Source organism: Haliaeetus leucocephalus, unplaced genomic scaffold, assembly GCF_000737465.1.
Source record: "Haliaeetus leucocephalus isolate CR32 unplaced genomic scaffold, Haliaeetus_leucocephalus-4.0 Scaffold886, whole genome shotgun sequence".
In the NCBI taxonomy this organism is placed as follows: domain Eukaryota; kingdom Metazoa; phylum Chordata; class Aves; order Accipitriformes; family Accipitridae; genus Haliaeetus; species Haliaeetus leucocephalus.
This window is the reverse complement of record NW_010973322.1, coordinates 55,232-72,522: the sequence shown is the minus strand read 5'-3', so window position 1 is coordinate 72,522 and position 17,291 is coordinate 55,232. Positions and strand designations below refer to the sequence as shown.

Sequence of the window (17,291 nt, the reverse complement as noted above, 5' to 3'; positions counted from 1 at the left end):
CATTAGTAACTAATGATGTTTAATTCTCATGGTTATATAGTAGCTTACTGCTTGGGGTGGAAATACATACTGAAATTTCTGGATACATTTTTAAAAATTAAATGATGGGTCCCTTTTGGCACTGAGAAATCTAACCTGCATTGAAGAACCCTAGCCACTACTTGCCATCCTCTTTGAACACGGTGGCTTCTTTACCATGTGATAGCTTCAGATCAAGGCGTGGTGCTTTTTGGAAGATAGGCTCCAGGCAGCACAAGGTTTTGTACTCAGTGCAGGATTGATTAAAAACATCCTCATATTATTCTGTTGGCCTTAACTGGTTTGTATTGCTAATTAGATGCTATTAATTGTAGAGGGAAGCATTGTGAAATGGATCAAAGGGTTAAATGAAAGATTTTCTTGCTTGCTCTTCCAGTTTTGCTTTTTAGCATTTAATTAAGATTATTTTACTTTGTAGTGTCTGCTTGGCTGTTTTCAGGATCCTCTTGCTGGTCTTGGCCACTACCGTAGTAGAACAGTTTCCAAATGACAGGTAGGAGTTTGCTGAAGGCTCTTTCATTTCCTTTTTATTTCTTTAAGGATTTGAATTAGTAGGTTGGAATATAAATCTGCTCGAGTCTGGAGGATTAATGTGAACTATCAGGGAGTGTTTTTTTTTTTTCTCTACTGTAAACTCATAGAGCACTATGAGAGAGTATGGCAATGGCATCTGAAAGTGGACATGCAAGGTAAGCCAGATGATAGATACTGATGGAAGCATGTCTTAGAGTGGAAAATAAAGAGTGTGCTCTACTTGAGTCAAAATAGGCCAAGTAAATCATGTGTCCTGAGCAATTCCGTATTAATACTGAGATGGTTATGTCCTGTCAGTGCAAAAAAGCCTCAAACATGATTCACCAGCAAAAAAAATTATATTTAATTAATATTAATGAATGAGTCAATAGCAGCTGCTTCCAGAGAAAATCGATAAAACAAAACCCTGACTATTACCTTCTCTGCTTGGAATCTGGTGGTTTAGAATAGGGTACAGCAGAAGAATGCACCAAGAATATCTTTGATACCCGATAAGCTCCTCCTGCATGGCATTGTTAGTGCAACTGAATCTTCTTAGTATGGTCTTTGTAATAACAGCTATTGGGAGTAATGTCAAGAGTTGATATTACATTGTTCTATGAGTGACTACACAGAACTGGAAATGTATCTATGGCTCCATTTATTTTAGAGTTAAATGCTGGCTGAGCAACCAGGTTCAGATGATATGTGCCACATTAGGTGTCCGATGTCTGTGTGGTCTTGTTCATTTCCACAACAGGTGAGTGGTGCTACCCTGCTCTCATTGGTTTGGTGTTGATTTCTTACAGTATTCAGTGTCTCAAGTTTCAGAGCGAGATTCTTATTCCATTATGGCACAGAGACTATGATGGTGCAATTTGATCCAAGAGGCTGTTTAGATCATCTAGACTCCGTCAAGATGTTGGCATGCCCTACTGTGTTTTCTGTTGTGTATTGGCAGTGTATGTGAAGGTGGAGTAGTACTGTGTTCTTGATTAAATATACATTTAGATATTTTTCTCAATGTTTGCCATGGACATGTGATAATCATACGCAAGAACATCACCATAAAATGTTCAACTGTTCTATTAGCCAATTTGTTTGGTAACTAGTTCTTCACAATCTCTCCTAAAGTAAGTTATGGACGGTATTTCAGTAAGTTTTTGTAATATCTTGCTTGCTTACTGGTGGAGATTTATGTAATGGAGGTTTCTGAATTTTTGTGTGTGTGTGTGTGCTTTAGAAAACAAGCAAAATCATGCTGTAGTGTCTTTGCTTTTAGAGTTTTAGTGTCCAAGTAGTCTTTGATATATACCTCTATGAATGGTAATGTCTGCAGCTAAAATGCCTACTCCAGTGAAGACTAGTATTCTCAGCTGGAAGGAAATTGGTTTTGGTGAAATGCCAAAACTACTGAAATGTGAAGGGACTCTTGAAAGTATGAGGAAAGATGACTTACCTGCTGTAATATACTGCGAGAAGTTTTAACTTGTATCATAGTAATATTAGTATTTTAAAATGTTTTGTGGTGTTCTACTTTCTGCGGATCTGCAGATGAGCTGTGTGCCTGAAATGCTTTTGTCACTGAAAGTCTCAGTCGTGGATGTATGCTCACTGGATGGGTGACCTGTTGGGGCCTGTAGTCTGGAGAATAAACATTAAGTAATTACCTTTATGGTTGTCACTGCAGGGAAAACAGACCGCAGGAAGGAAGCATCTGTGTAGCCAACCACGCATCTCCATTAGATGTTCTAATCCTGGCCAGTGATGGATGCTATTCCTTGGTATGAACAAGAGAGTTGGTAAATATTGGTAATGTTGAGATGCCCATAGATGTAGTGTTGGGTAAGAGGATAAACTTACTGGTAGAAAAAGTGGGATTTGATAGCATTCAAACTCGTGTTTAGGACTGCAGAATAATAGACACAGGCAGGTGTGTGCACACTTTTGATCAAGAGGATTGGTATCATTTGTGAATGAGCTTAAAACCAGATGTGTCTGTGTTCAGAATTGTTGTGGTTTACCCCCAGCCAGCAACTATGCACCACGCAGCCGCTCACTCACTACCCCCCCACCCAGTGGGATGGGGGAGAAAATCGGGAAAAGAAGCAAAACCCGTGGGTTGAGATAAGAATGGTTTAATAGAACAGAAAAGAAGAAACTAATAATGATAACACTAATAAAATGACAACAGCAATAATAAAAGGATTGGAACGTACAAATGATGCACCGTGCAATTGCTCACCACCCGCCGACCAACACCCAGCTAGTCCCCGAGCAGCGATTCCCCACCCCCACTCCCCAGTTCCTAAACTAGATGGAACGTCACATGGTATGGAATACCCTGTTGGCCAGTTTGGGTCAGGTGCCCTGGCTGTGTCCTGTGCCAACTTCTTGTGCCCCTCCAGCTTTCTCGCTGGCTGGGCAGGAGAAACTGAAAAATCCTTGACTTTAGTCTAAACACTACTGAGCAACAACTGAAAACATCAGTGTTACCAACATTCTTCACATACTGAACTCAAAACATAGCACTGTACCAGCTACTAGGAAGACAGTTAACTCTATCCCAGCTGTAACCAGGACAAGAATGTTATCATTTAAGTGTGGGTGTCTATTTACATAGTAACCAGTTTCTTTTGGGCTTGCAGGTTGGCCAAGCACACGGAAGGCTTTTGGGGCTTATTCAAAAATCTTGCATGCAAACCAGTCAGCATGTTTTTTTTGAATGCTCAGAAATGAAAGACCGTCATCTGGTAAGGAAAAAGTAAGGTAGTGAGGTGTTTGCTTAATTGTCCTTCAGGTCTAGTAATTGTGAGGTCCAAGTGTGGGTTGAGACTGTTCTCACTCTGCATCTCTGGTGGGCAGCTGTAGGTTGTCGTCAGTGTAAGGTTTGGAACTGCTCCATCAATGAAGGTGCAGGGTGTAGCAATCATCTACTGAACTTTTGATCATTTGCCCTGTAACCTCTGGGAACTTCCGCATTGCCACAATGACCCTGCCTGCCACAGGCAGGAGCCTGTTCATTCAGTTTTGAGGCTGATGATTCAGGGATGTCAGGACAGAAATCGGAGTTCTGTCAGCACATCTGCTTCCCAGATCATGCCTTCCGCTGGTACAGTTTTCATCGGCACCAAGCATCAAAGCTGGTTATATCTGTTGTGAGTGCAGGATAAAGGGACGCTGATAGTAGGGAAAAAAAAATAAATTACCAAGGTACCACCTAGCTGCTAGAAGCTGAAAGAGCGTCCTGGAGAAGTGTCCTGTTTGCTTAATGCCTATAGTGCTCTCCAGGCCTGCAGTATTGATTCCTGGCAGAGGCAGCATGTTGGACTTTAGGGACATGAACAGGATTGACTCAGTATGGCAGTTCTTATATTCTCAGGTGTTTACAGAGACTGTTCTTAGTCATCCTAAATCTTCATGAAATAGGGTGCAATGCAGCTAACATTAAGTAAGTGTCTATGACAGTTTGTCCTTAGAAAAATGGAGAAGGTCCCCCCATGCTGGATCATTCTCTCCTTTTTTTGATATCTGATGTTTTGTTTTTGTTCTTTAATGCAGACTGGAGAGGAACTGCATGCTCTTGAATCATAGGAAAGACAAGTGTCTCATGAAACAACAGATTTTGTGTGTCAGTAATCTGCTTAGTGGTAATACATTTGTTTTTAAGTGATACAGCAAATGTAATAAAATAGTGGCCTATCTCTTAACTAGGTGTGGAGAATCATTAGATACATATAAAAATGATATTATGAACCTAGAAGGCATGAAAACTTGAAATATGGAAGATACTTCAGTCAAAAGTTTGACTGTGTTCATAGCTGGAACCTGCCAAAGATAAATGGGAAGTGATTTTTACATGATTCAAGTACCACTGTTCTCTGGCTTTGTGTTAATTGGGTTAATATGGTGAAATAAAACTGTATACTGATTTGTAGAAAACCTACTTTTGCAATTAGCAAGAGATAACCTCTGAGATGAAGGCCTGAAACTAGCACATATCCTGGCTGAGGCTACTGACTGGCAAAGGGCAATTGGGCAAGTGCTTTTCTTGTCCTATGTAAGAGGTAATGGATGTTTAGATTCTTGGCCGAATACAAATATGAGTCTTCTATGAAAGTGAAGTATACACTGAAGTTTTATTTTCTCTCCACAGAATTAGAGAACACATTGCAGATAAGAACATTGCAAATTACCCATTTTAATTTTCCTGGAAGGTAGGAAACAACTATATTGATTTTATTGCTCTTCTCACTTCTTGCCACTGAGTGCAGTTTATTATACCCAGTCTTTACAAGTGAGGTGTTTGTTTTTACTCTGTAGAATTAATTAGCTCTTGTGAGATATTAAAAGTCAGATTCTAATATTTTACAACAGTTTTATGACAGTCTGTTTGCTTTAGCATATAGCATAATGGAAGAGAGAACAGGCTCTGGGATTGCTTCAGAACTATAGCTTACTTTCTCCCTTAGCAGCTTAAGTCTCCTTAAGACAGTTTAGGATCCATTTGGTGAAACTTTTCTTAGAGTGGATTAAACTCTTCATCTGTTTTAATTCTGGCCGGGTACCTGAATAAACAACACATCAGTAATGATGTTTGAGAAGGGAAGCTTTGAGGTAGGAGGGACCATCCGTCCAGTAGCAATCAAGGTAATGTATCTGCAGTTTTCCAAATGTGGAAGGATTATTTCCAGAAGCTTCTCATGTCAGAGAAGCTATTCATGTGTAAACCTTAAAAAGAGGTTTGTTCTGTGTGAATAAGGTACTGAATAAGCCCTGAGAAAATGGAATCTTTTTGTGGTGCACACTGTCTTGCAGTTCAGTACAGTATGGGCAGTGTTTCACTGAGTGTCTTTACAACTGGTTAGGAGCAACCTGAAAAGCACAGTTCGCAATTGCTATGCTGTGTGTTCAGTCCTGCCTGCTCTTTCTGTCCTAGGGATCCTGGCTCCTGTGTGCTCTGGGGATAAAGGCACTTTTCTTGGCACTGCCAAAGCTTTCTGAGTAGCTTTCGCCAAGTCACCCTAGCTCTAGATATGTTAGTTACTTTTTCTGGAACTATAATGTTGCCTGATCTTACGGAAGTTAAAACTGGTGTGAGCGTTTTCAAGGAAACCTTTGTAGTCAGCACATCCGTAGATGACAAGTCTTTACATTTTGAGTAGATCTATCTGATTATAGTAGAGATGTCACAGTTTGGGGTCCTGCATTGATTGTAAAGGTTAACTGTTATAAACTTCTAATAAATGTTGAAATGTGGAGCTTTACTCTGAATTTACTGCTGCTTTTAGGAGGTGTGATTAGATTTGACCCTGATTTAACAAGTTGAACTGTGACTTTGTGGCCAAAAAAAGAGCAGCTTACGTGATTTAAACTAAAGTAGCAGATCATGCCCTTTCACTTATTCTCCTTGTCTTCCAGTATGACCCCTGCTTTGAAGATGTTTTCTGGAACAGCACAAAATATTCCATGATGACCTAAATTTTAACATGATGACCAGCTGGGCTATTGTCTATAATGTGTGGTACCTGCCACCAATGGTCAAAGAGGTATTTGCGCTTTCATGTTTTGCAAATGCTCATAAAACATTGTCTGGGAGGAAGTCTGTGTTACTGCGCACGGCGTGTTGCCATTACGTTTGTGAATCTTTATTGACAACTTAATGGACAAAGGCCAGAAAGCAATACTGTAACCTCAAAATTAATTGAGCATGGATTTATGTGGGTTAGTTATCTTCAAGTAAGAACTACACTTGCAGAGGTTCAGACATTTCTGCACCATGTTCCCTGTCATTCCCAAACAGCTTCTTTACTTGGGTGCAGCTGCCTTGCTTTCCTCTGGTCCCGGAGACTAGAAGAGATGTTAAAATGCGGTTTTATGCTGCAGGATTCCTGCCTCTCAGCCTGGCACCGACCTCCATTTTTTACTCCAGAAGGGATATATAGATTTAGTCCTTCTCTTCACTCCATACTGGGGTGCTTCTGCCTTCTGTGTCCCCCCTTTACCTCCATCTGCACAGCTTCCACCCACCTCCTTTCTCAGCCCTGCAAAATATCCAGCTAATCCTGTGCCCAGCAGCTTTACCCCACAACTTGGCACAGCCTTTCAGCCCACTGCCCCTGGATACTGACCTGACGCTGGCAAAGTAGTTGAGGCCTTTGCTCCAGCAATGCCCCAGTTTGGTACTGCCTACCCCAGTCTTTGCTCAGCTCTAGTCTTGGCAGGGAAGCTGCTGTAGTGTGTGTATCTTTAGTCCTCTGCAGTTCAGGCAGTCTTCTTTGAACTCACAATAATTCACTGATCCTAAATACACCAGGCCCCAATCCTGCTCAAGGGACCCCATCTCCTCCAAGGTGATCCTGTCAGTGTGTTCCCAGCCTCAGACTGATACTGAAGTACTGGGAGCAGATGCATCCCCTGCTCTGGCCAGACCTGTGGCCTCATGCTGCATGTTGTCTGAGATTGCCCCAGAAACCACAGAGCCTCCCACATAGTTCTTTTTGGCACTGAATGGTGGCAAATGGGGCAGCATTCCCCAGGACCAGCAGGAACTGCCCTGCAGGTCACATTTGGCTTGTAGGCCTGGCATAAACCCAAGTGCCTGCTGTCTGACAAAAAGTACGTCTTTAAGTGAGACATGGAGAAAATGTTTAAGTTCTAAAGCAAATCATTCATATATTTTTTTCAGGAAGAGGAAGATGCTGTTCACTTTGCCAACAGAGTCAAGGCTGTCATTGCTGCTTGGGGAGGAATGTCTGTGCTTCCTTGGTGAGAAGCAGCACCTCTGAGGTTGAGTTTAAAGCATGTTTAGGTGTTCTGTATTCTGAGACATTAACCTGGAATCTTTTAAAACTTCCTCCAGATCTGCTTTGCTTGGGTTGTAGTCCATCACCCTTACTGACTCTGAGTCAGAAAATACTACTTTATTCCTTGGACAGTTCTACTAGAATAAATAGACTAATATAGTATAAAAAGAGAAATGGAGCTGACAGGTGGATCTAGCCAGCAGGTATTATTTGGTGAAAATAAATTATTTGCCTGTTAAATGCTGGATTAAAGGAAAGGCATTACTTGTGTTGTGTGGTAAGTCTTGGCAGTACAGATCATTTAGCATTGTATTGCAAAAGCCAGCATTTAGGGTGAAAACTACTTTGACTATGTAGTCTAAATATTGTAATGTTTTTCTCCCTTGACCCTGAAGTGAGCTCAACGCTGTTTCTCTTCTGTATCTTTCAGGGATGGGGGACTGAAAAGGAAAAAGATCAAAGAGTCTTTCAAGGAAGAGCAACAGAATAAATATTGCCAGATAGTAATAGAAAGTGGAACTGTGGGAAATGGAAATGTTTGTTAAATGGTATTTATTTTATCTCATTTTTCCATGATGTATCTCCACCAGAAAATGGGCTATTTTTTATACTAAACCCAACATATTTTCCTTCTGTCCCTGTAAGATATTTTGCATATGACACAGCAGGGAAACTATAAAGAGATAGTATTTTTTATTAAATAAGGACATAATTTTATAAATAGGAAGATTTACAATATGCTAGTAAAATTCTCTCTGATGTTAAGTGAGAAGAATCTGCAATAAAAATACTTAGGCTCATTAAAGCACTGGTTTTTTAAATCTTTGAGTTACCCTGAGGACTTAAATGGTAACTTCTTAACTCATAATAAGACAATTCTGTACTCCTAGCCTCTGTCAATGACTTGGACTAGCAGTTTTCCTGTGAGCCACAGTCACTGTGTTGCTGTAGAGATAGATCTGATGTCAGCAGACATTAAGCAGTTCACCAAAATACATTTTCCAAATTGCAAGTTGGAGAGGAAGTGTTGGATGTCAGAGGGAAAGCGGCAGTTGCTGACTTTCCTCTCCATGTCAGAAGACCAAGGACGGCAACATAGGAAGTTTTCCAGGGTCCCACTGACAAACAGCAGAACAGTGTCAAGGGCACCACATCCCTGATGCCTGAGCATGTGATGCTGGGATAAATTAGTTACAGCCAAGGACAATGTCATAGAAAAACATATCGTATTTTTAAATTATGTTGTGTCTTCTGATTTTGCTATATCCCTTCCTGTGTCTGTTTGAATGCATTACACAAATTAAAGAAAACCTATGACATGACCTCTGTTATCCTCTGTTGCAATTATTTCTGGATAGCCACCTGCTTGTGTTACCACTTGATGTGAAGGCTACTGATTTGCCCTCTTGACAAGCCCACCCTCCAAAAATAAATAGAGCAAGTACACTTAAAGAATCTAAGATGGCAATATTTCTGTCACTTATAGTATTTCTTTGTATAAAATATTTGCGGTCGTGTTAAGTAGCTTGCACATGGAAGAATCTGGCTTCTTTAATGATCTGAATGTCACTAATGAAGCACACACAAATAGTTGTTATTTTGCCCAAGTTGCTTTAAGACAGATGAGTCTGTTAGGACAGTTAACAAGGTTTACATGTGTTTTGGGCTGGGGGGGTGGTGGTAGCGGGGGAGGGGACTGCAGGGGTGGCTCCTGTGAGAAGCTGCTAGAAGCTTCCCCAGCTCCAAGTCGGACCCGCCTCTGGCCCAGGCTGAGTCCATCAGTGACAGTGGTAGCGTCTCTGGGAGAACAGATTTAAGAAGGGGAATCTGCAGTGAGTAGCAGGGTTGGAATGTGAGGAACACTTATGCAGATACCAAGGTCAGTGAAGAAGTGGGGGGGGAGGAGGTGCGCCTGAGGAGGTGGATGCCCCTGCAGCCCGTGGTGAGATGTCAGGCTGTGCCTCCCCAGCCCATGGAGGTGAACGATGGAGCAGATGCCCACCTGCAGCCCATGGAGGACCCCATGCCAGAGCAGGTGGATGCCCATGAAGATGGCCGTGACTCCATGGGAAAGCCCACGCTGGAGCAGTCTGTGCCTGAAGCTCGGCCCGTGGAAGGGACCCATGCCAGGGAAGTTTGTGAAGAACTGCAGCCCACGGAAAGGACCCATGCTGGAGAAGTTCGTGAGGGACTGTCTCCTGTGGGAGGGACCCCACACTGGAGCAGGGGATGAGTGAGGAGTCCTCCCCCTGAGGAGGAAGGAGCGGCAGAGACAAGGTGTGGGGAGCTGACCCCAACCCTCATCCCCTGTTCCCCTGTGCTGCCGGGGGGGAGAGGAGGTAGAGAAAAATCGGGAGTGGAGTTGAGCCTGGGAAGGAGGGAGGGGTGGGGGGAAGGTGTTTTAAAGTTTGGTTTTTACTTCCTAATATCCTTGCTTTGTTTTGATTTTTAGTAAATTAAATTGATTTTGTTTCTTCCCCAAGTTGAGCCTGTCTCTTGCCCGTGACCATAAGTGGTGAGTGATCCCTCGCAGTCCTTATCTTGACCCACGAGCCTGCCTTTATATTTTCTCCTCATCCCACTGTGGCCAGGGATGAGGAGTGAGCGAGCGGCTGCATGGTGCTTTGTTACTGGCTAGGTTTAAACCACTACAACATGACAGCAGCTCGTTGACTGAGTTCTCAGCAGAGATGGAGGACCTGTCGCGGTGAGCACAGATACACCGTGCAGAAAGACATGTGCGCAGATATAACACTGCCTAGTCTGGAAAGTCTAGAAAACTAATATTCAGGGGAAGGGCTAACAGAAGTGATAACTGCCCTGAGGCTGCATGGCACAGAAGTAGCATAGAACTGAGCTCTCCTCTTCTGTGGCCTGGCCTGGTGTATCATCCCTTGGTTTAGTTGCTACAGGTATGTGAATTCTCTTGGTGGATCAGTCAGTCTAAATTTTGGTGTCATAGGTAAGCAGTAGGAGAAACTGCCCTTTTAAAAAGCTATTAGCCACCCAGGTAGGGAGAGTGCTAGCAGTATGTCTACAGAGGAAAATTGCTTCAGGCTCTCCTGTTGTGAAAGAGGTCTGCTTGCTCCTGACTGTTGTAAGCTGTACTTCCATGTCTGTTGAAGCTGTTGATGTAGTTTCTCAGTATAAAAATCTGAAGAAATGTGACAGACTATCCTGATAACTGTTAAATCTCTTCAGTGTGCCAGAGTTTAAAATTGGGAGTTTTTCTTTCTGTGTGACTGATGTCTGAGAGTTGCTAATGGAGACTGCAGTTGTATGCAAGGGGTTAAGACAAGTGTTGGAAGCATCCTTCCCACACTACTGTGTACCTTCTTCCTGCTCAGTGGTAAAAGGGGAGACAGAACAGGCAAGGAGAAGGGCCAGAGACAGGAAAAGATGGGAAGATGAAGAACTGTTGGAACAGAAATTTTCTCATTTGGGCTCTGCTTCTGTAAGAGATTAGGAGATGATATGACTTTTTTCCTGTCCTGCAACAGTTCCCCAGCTCACCAAGAGAAGAGCCCTTGGATGCATGATCCTCATTATGGTTATGACTCCAAGTCTTGTAAAAGTATATAGCTCAGACCTCTGAATGTATGAGTATTACATGTCACCTGTTGAGCTGTGGGGGGAATGGCTGTCTATATTTTATCTGCCATTTTTTGGCTGTTTTGACAAAAGCTAAAAACTGTGAAGTAACTAGTTACATGTATGGAATAGGGAAATTTAAAGCAAATGATGAACCCACAAACTTGTCAATGACTAGAGTGAGGTGTGCTTTGTTAGCTGCTGGTAAAAATGCCAACCTGACTTGAAATAGAGACTACTTTGTCTTGCTCTGCTTTGAAGAAATGTTTCTGGTTTTTGGTGGCGCTTTCTTTACCTACCTTCCATCTCCCCCTTTCCCTTGATATTCTGTATTTTGTTTGCATTTATCAGCAGTGGCCTTGGCAATTGCTTTTAACTGAAATTGCATATTGCCCTTAGAGTGCTGAGGTTGTGGAAAAATTTATTGTTTTCCAAAAGGACACCACAGATACGTGTGTCTTCCTCCTCCAGCAGGAGGGCATGGTAACAGTAAAAAGAACACATTCTCATGATAACATGTGAGTGGGAAGCTCGTAAACTACAGCTTATTTTTCACAATCAAAGAACTCACACTTGTGTTACTCTTCCTCTTTGCTTATCTTCCACTGGTCTTGCAGGAACCAGGCTTCTAAACTGTTTGAGCTCCTTTTTCATTCCATACCTTTGCAGGATCAAATGCAGCACAGTCTTGTGCTAGCTTGTGCCAATAGGTGGGCTTAGATGGAAAAGAAGTAATATTTCAGTGGACCAGGCACTCAAAAAAAACAAACCAAAAAACAACTCCAACAAAAAAACAAACAAAAACTTAAAAAAAATATACCTGTCAGTGTAAGTAATGCTTTTTCTTTTTCTATTTTTCTTACTTGCTAGCTGTGCAAGCTACACAGACAAGATAAATCATCATCTTGGAGAAGCCTGCAGCTCTGTCTTCCTCAAGAGCACAAACTTCCTCTATTGTTTACCATTTAATGTATTTGCCCTTCAGCTCCTTACCCAACGAGCCTTGCACTTTTAATTGACTGGGTGGCCTCTTCTCCAAATAAAGTATGAGGGCCTTCTGGTACAGCTAATCAGCATCAGGAAGACCTACATTGTAAATCATAGCCTTGCTTTGTAATTTGGCGCTGCTGGCTAATACCTATGTATGAAGCATCTAAGTTGATGCTAACTGTTGCTGTGGCACTACTGTGTCATATTGATGAAACTGAAGCAAACCAAAGCAGTCCTAGGTGCATTCATCCTGAACTTCTGCGATACCTAAGGCAGTGGGCCATGAGTTGAAAATAAGTGTATGTTGGAATGAGGGAATAACATCAGGCCCTCTTGCTATGTGGGTGAGTCAGAAACAGAGAGGCAAAACAGCTGCTTATGCTAACTTGAAGACATCACTGTTTGGTCAGCTGTGTGGATGGAAAACCAGATATATTTAATAAATTCCACCTTTAGGTCCTTAATAAAACTCACACAGCATGTCCAAGGTGCAGTGCAGAAGCTTTGTGCACAGCATGGGTCCTGGGGTGGTCGAGGACCTTAAGCCACTTGGGCACTATCCTGCTTCTGCACTGGGCTGAAGGCTGGAGCCACGTCCCCTGTAGTTAGAGTCCTGAAGCCTTGAATAAGTAAGGGCAGCTCTCAGAATCCCATAAAGACTGGGTCACTCTGTCTAATGTGCCTCTCCTTCCTCAGGCAGGCTTCCAAAATTGGAGCTTGAGAAGGAGTGCTCTGAAAGCATGTTTTTGGATGTTCGCATTACTATTACCTAAGTTTTCCTTGGCTGGGAGTAGAACTTGTAAAGATGATTTATAAAAGGGTAAAGTAACCTGAAACAGGTTGTAACTATGCAGTGTTAAAGCAGGGTAAGGTGAATTTCTGTGTAGATGACTGTCACTGCCTTAATGTTTTTGAGCCAGTTTTTTTAGACAGGTTCTCTAAATTTCCTGGGCCTCCAAGAACTTATTTGACTCCAATACAAGATGGGACCAAAAGTTTTGAGGTCTCTTTTTATATATATAAATATATATATCTTTTTCTCTCTGAGTGTGTGTATATATGCACACACACAATTTGTATGTTTATAAAGGGATGCCCAAGTGCCTACCACCTATTAGAAGCATAGCACAGACATCAGAAAGGAGTTAATTATCACAACAGGAACGTTACAGATTATTAGAAGATGTAGTGATAAGCAACATAGTGACCTCTTGCACTCTGTGAGAACTGAATCGGAGTTTGCTAAAACATTTAAGAATCTTTCACTGTAATGTACCTGCATGTTAAGACTGATGTAGCTAGAGTCCTTTATTCTCTTGACTCCAAATGTCTTTTTCTACAGCTGTGTCTTATCTTTGGGAATGTCTAAAATGCTCTTCTCTCTCCGATTTCTGCTGACCTGCTCTGCGTTCTTGGGAGGCGCCTCTTTTTTCCGGACTAGCTGTTGTTTTAAGACGTGTTGCAGTAATTGTATAGCCATGTACTGAGAGCTGTGCAAAGAATGCCATCTAGTGGCGTCTAGTTAGTGGTAGCAAACTCTTCCTTGCACAGCTGCCTCAACGTTTCATTTAAGGCAGAGTTGCCCTCAATTCCGATGAATGAACCTGTTATTTCTCCTACATTTCTAGGAAACCATGAAAACGTAGAAATAACTGCACACCCCAAACACCGGATCTTTGATTATCAGTCATGGCGTACTTACCAGCAAAGCTTGTGTTTGATTTAAGTTTCAGCAGCCTGTGTTGTGTGGGGTTTCCCTAGGCTGTCTCTTCCCTGTGACAAACCAAAATCAGAAATACTTCTGTCCTTTAGTTGCTTCAAAATCAAGTATGGGTCCAAGCCCTGAGCTTTTATTTGTATTTTAAAATTCAGTAGAGGCAGCAAGCCTGGGACGTTTCTGAAGGCAGTATGACACTTGCATTTGCTGTGATGAGTTTCTTCCGTACCTTGATACTCTTTGCTCCTGATCTGGGACTGAGGACACTTTCAGAAGAAAATATATTTTCAGAAGATAAGGGAGATGTTCTGAACTTGTCTTCTACTAGCACGTTTCCTTGAGCTGTAGTAAGATCAACGAGCAGTTAGTGCCGAGTTCAATGACCCAGCATTTTACTCAAACTCTTCCTTGTGCAGCCTGCCCTGAATGAAAGTGAGGAAAGCAGCTTGGGCAGCTCTTTGCCTGATGTTTTGTTTTAGCCTCAAGGCACTCTAAGGAACATATTTTGGTTATGTGTTCAGTTTGAGGCCTGATTTCAAGCAGGCCAATGGAGACAGGTCACAGATGTGTTACAGATGGCACCTCTGGGCTTTCTAGCCTCTCTGTGGGATTTGCTTTTGGAAATATTTCTGCTGAGGTGAATTACCTGTTGCTCAGGCTCTTTTGAGCATGTTCCCCAGCTGTGGTGCAGATTGTGGAGATGACCTGCAAGGGGTTCACAGGTTCGTTTCGTTTTGGAAAAATAGGATTAGAAGTTAGTGGGCATACAGTAGAGACAGAGGCCTTCCTGGCTCTTTGCTTTTTTTTGTTGTTGTTGTACAGACAGGAAGGTCCTTAGCTTTGTAGCCATTTCTCCTCTCCCCTCCTCCTCCTATATTCATTATTCCATTTAACGATGGCTCCTCAATTAGTGTACTAGATCCCTTTGAGAGCAGGGTTCATCGTGATCAATGGCCATCAAGGCTAGCTTTTAGTACATCCAATCAATGATGTTCTATATAATGGCCGTGGTATTGACTGATTTCTAATTTTACAGTATGTTGAGCCCTGTTGAACTCTTTTAATATGATAATTGCTTTACTAATCAGTAGTCATGATTTGTGTGCAGTTGCAGATTATTGACATCAGTTGATATCCCTTGGTATTTGTATTTGACTATATGAAAGACACATGTGGTGAAACACAGTTAATATCTACATGGTGGATATTAAATAGAATAATATTGGGCAAAATAATATATCCTTGCATATCAGACTTTTAAGAAATAGGTTATTAGATAATTTAGAAAGGTATTTTTCTTCTTTTTATATGGGATAGCTATTAAATACTACCTTTTAAGTTTATACAGACATCTATTAAACAGATTATTTTGTAACTACATCATAAGCATTCATTTGTTCATACATTAAATACTGTGTTTATCAATTATATAATAGATTTGTAAAAAAACTTGCTCATCATATATGGCTATGGACTGTCTCCTTTACTCATATAATTTATAACTTTACATAAGATGTAAGTATGTACACATGTTCAATAAAATAAACTCTATGTTATACTTCAAATAACTGCTCCATTCAGCTTGTGTTTTATTAATATCATTTTATAAAATACACCTACAAGGGGTTATAAGGAGAGATATATATGTTAAAAATACATTTATGTTAGATTTGAGCTGAGGCTGATTTCTAGCCAAATACTGTCTTGCACATTTGGCCTTTTAGGTTATTCTTTGCATGTTGCACCCTGACCCTTTGCATTGTACGTGTGACATGGGAATCTGGTGGGTGCATCAAGTGCATACGTTACACTGCACAGTCTGCTTCATGTGTGAAATGGGGATGGGTGGCTCTTGCTGTGGGACCAGGAGGTGGCAGCTAGAACCTTATTAATGCTGTTTTGGGAAGTACAAGCCTTAATATCACTTAAGAAAAAAAAAGATGAAAAGGTAAGTTAATTTACTGGACAACAGCATGTTTTGTCCTTCCTTAAAATACTGGCATGAACAGAAAAGTACAGTATAATTTTAAGTGGTAATTTTGTTATATTGGAAGATTAGGTCATTAAAGAGATCATGAAGTTCTGGAGTAATACATATGTATTTTTTCTTCACTGTTTCTCCTCTCCAAGTGTAGTAGAAAGCCGGGCTGCCAGGCCTTAGGTCATGGTGGACAGTAAAAGGAGGTGCCATTCTTGTGGTGTGCTCTTTGCGTTGATGCCGCAGATGCTTGCATGTCTGACAGGTTGTCTGTGGCATTTTTGCTCTGAAGATGGTATCTGCATGTCCTCCTGTGCTTGATGCATAGAACCGCTCAGGTACTTACAAAACCCCTTCCATGTTACCACAGTGGTAAAGGTTTCTAGGTGGTTTGGTCAGTTGTGCACAGATGCTTTTAAGGTCATGAAGAGAAGACCATTGCTGAATTGCCTTCTGATGCTCCTCTATTACTACGGAACCAAGCTTTAATTATGCACTTAAGTTTTGGGTTTTTTTGTTGTATAAAGGCCAGCATATTTAGCAACTTCAGGAACAAGCACTGAGACCTCTCCCTGAAAATGTGCAAGTGTATTGCTTGCTAGAAAGGTCTCAAGGTCCTGTTTCCAAGACTAACAGGGAGTCTCAGCTGTTATGCTCCAAGTGATAAAATCCTGCTGTAGATGGGAGGCCACATGACCACAAAGCCTATGCTTAGGGTATTGAAATGAAGTGCTGGATGCTGAATACCTGGGAACATTTGCCTCTAGGATTTATTCATATGACCATTGCATTAGAGAATATCTCTCTCCTCCCTCTTCCCCCTCCAGCATTAAAGACTCCGTTTCTCACCAGGTCACCTAAGCATATGCACCTCTGAGACACTTAAGGTTGTGTGGAACACGTGCAGTTTCTGTGGCCTGCAGTTGTCTCCACTGCAGTGTGTTTCCTTGTTAGCTGTTCTGGCTAGAATCCCCCCTGTTTCTGCTTGCTTCTGTTAATGTCCTTCTCAGGTGTTCACATTTGTCCAGGCAGTGTAAGGAGAAAGTAAGCTTGGGGCTTTTAACGGGGTTTTAATTGTAGCTGGATTGCTGAACTCCTAGAAACCTAAATTTCTAAATTACAGAAGTTAAATTTTTTGAGGTGAGGCACGCCTGGGTGCTGTGTTTATGAAGCACACAGTGCTTATGAGCCCTCATCCTTGCTGGAGAAAACATACAAGGCTGCAGCTCTGTTAATACATACTGCTAGGCTTAAAGGGTATGTAGAAGCCAGGCTACTCCTGTTTATTTTTAGTGTAATAAGAACTGGAGGTCTCTGACAGCAGAAGGTAAAATTCCACTTAGGTTTCTAGATACAAAGTGAAGCTGAAAACATCTGACTCCTTGTATAAAGGGTATCAATTTTTACAGTGTGTTATAGCAAATACAGTGGTGGAGAGAAATCATGACGTGCCTGCAGGCAGAAGACAGACGAGAGAGTGCAGAATTCCCCCAAGTGGTTTGCTGGCTACCTGCCATTCCTCAACAGCAGAAGATAAAAGGCAGTACTAGGATAACTACCCTGACCCTATTTATTTCAAATAAAATACAGATATTTACATGAGGTGAAACTGTTTGACATTCTGAAGCTGCCCGGCTCCAGTGACAGGAGACAAATG

The 17,291-nt window shown here is 41.7% G+C and overlaps 1 pseudogene; it reads left to right on the top strand.

Annotated features, from left to right (window-relative positions):
• The window catches only part of LOC104841547, a 21,121-nt pseudogene extending 12,567 nt beyond the window's left edge, over positions 1 to 8,554 (top strand).
• The last annotated feature ends 8,737 nt before the right edge of the window (positions 8,555 to 17,291 follow it).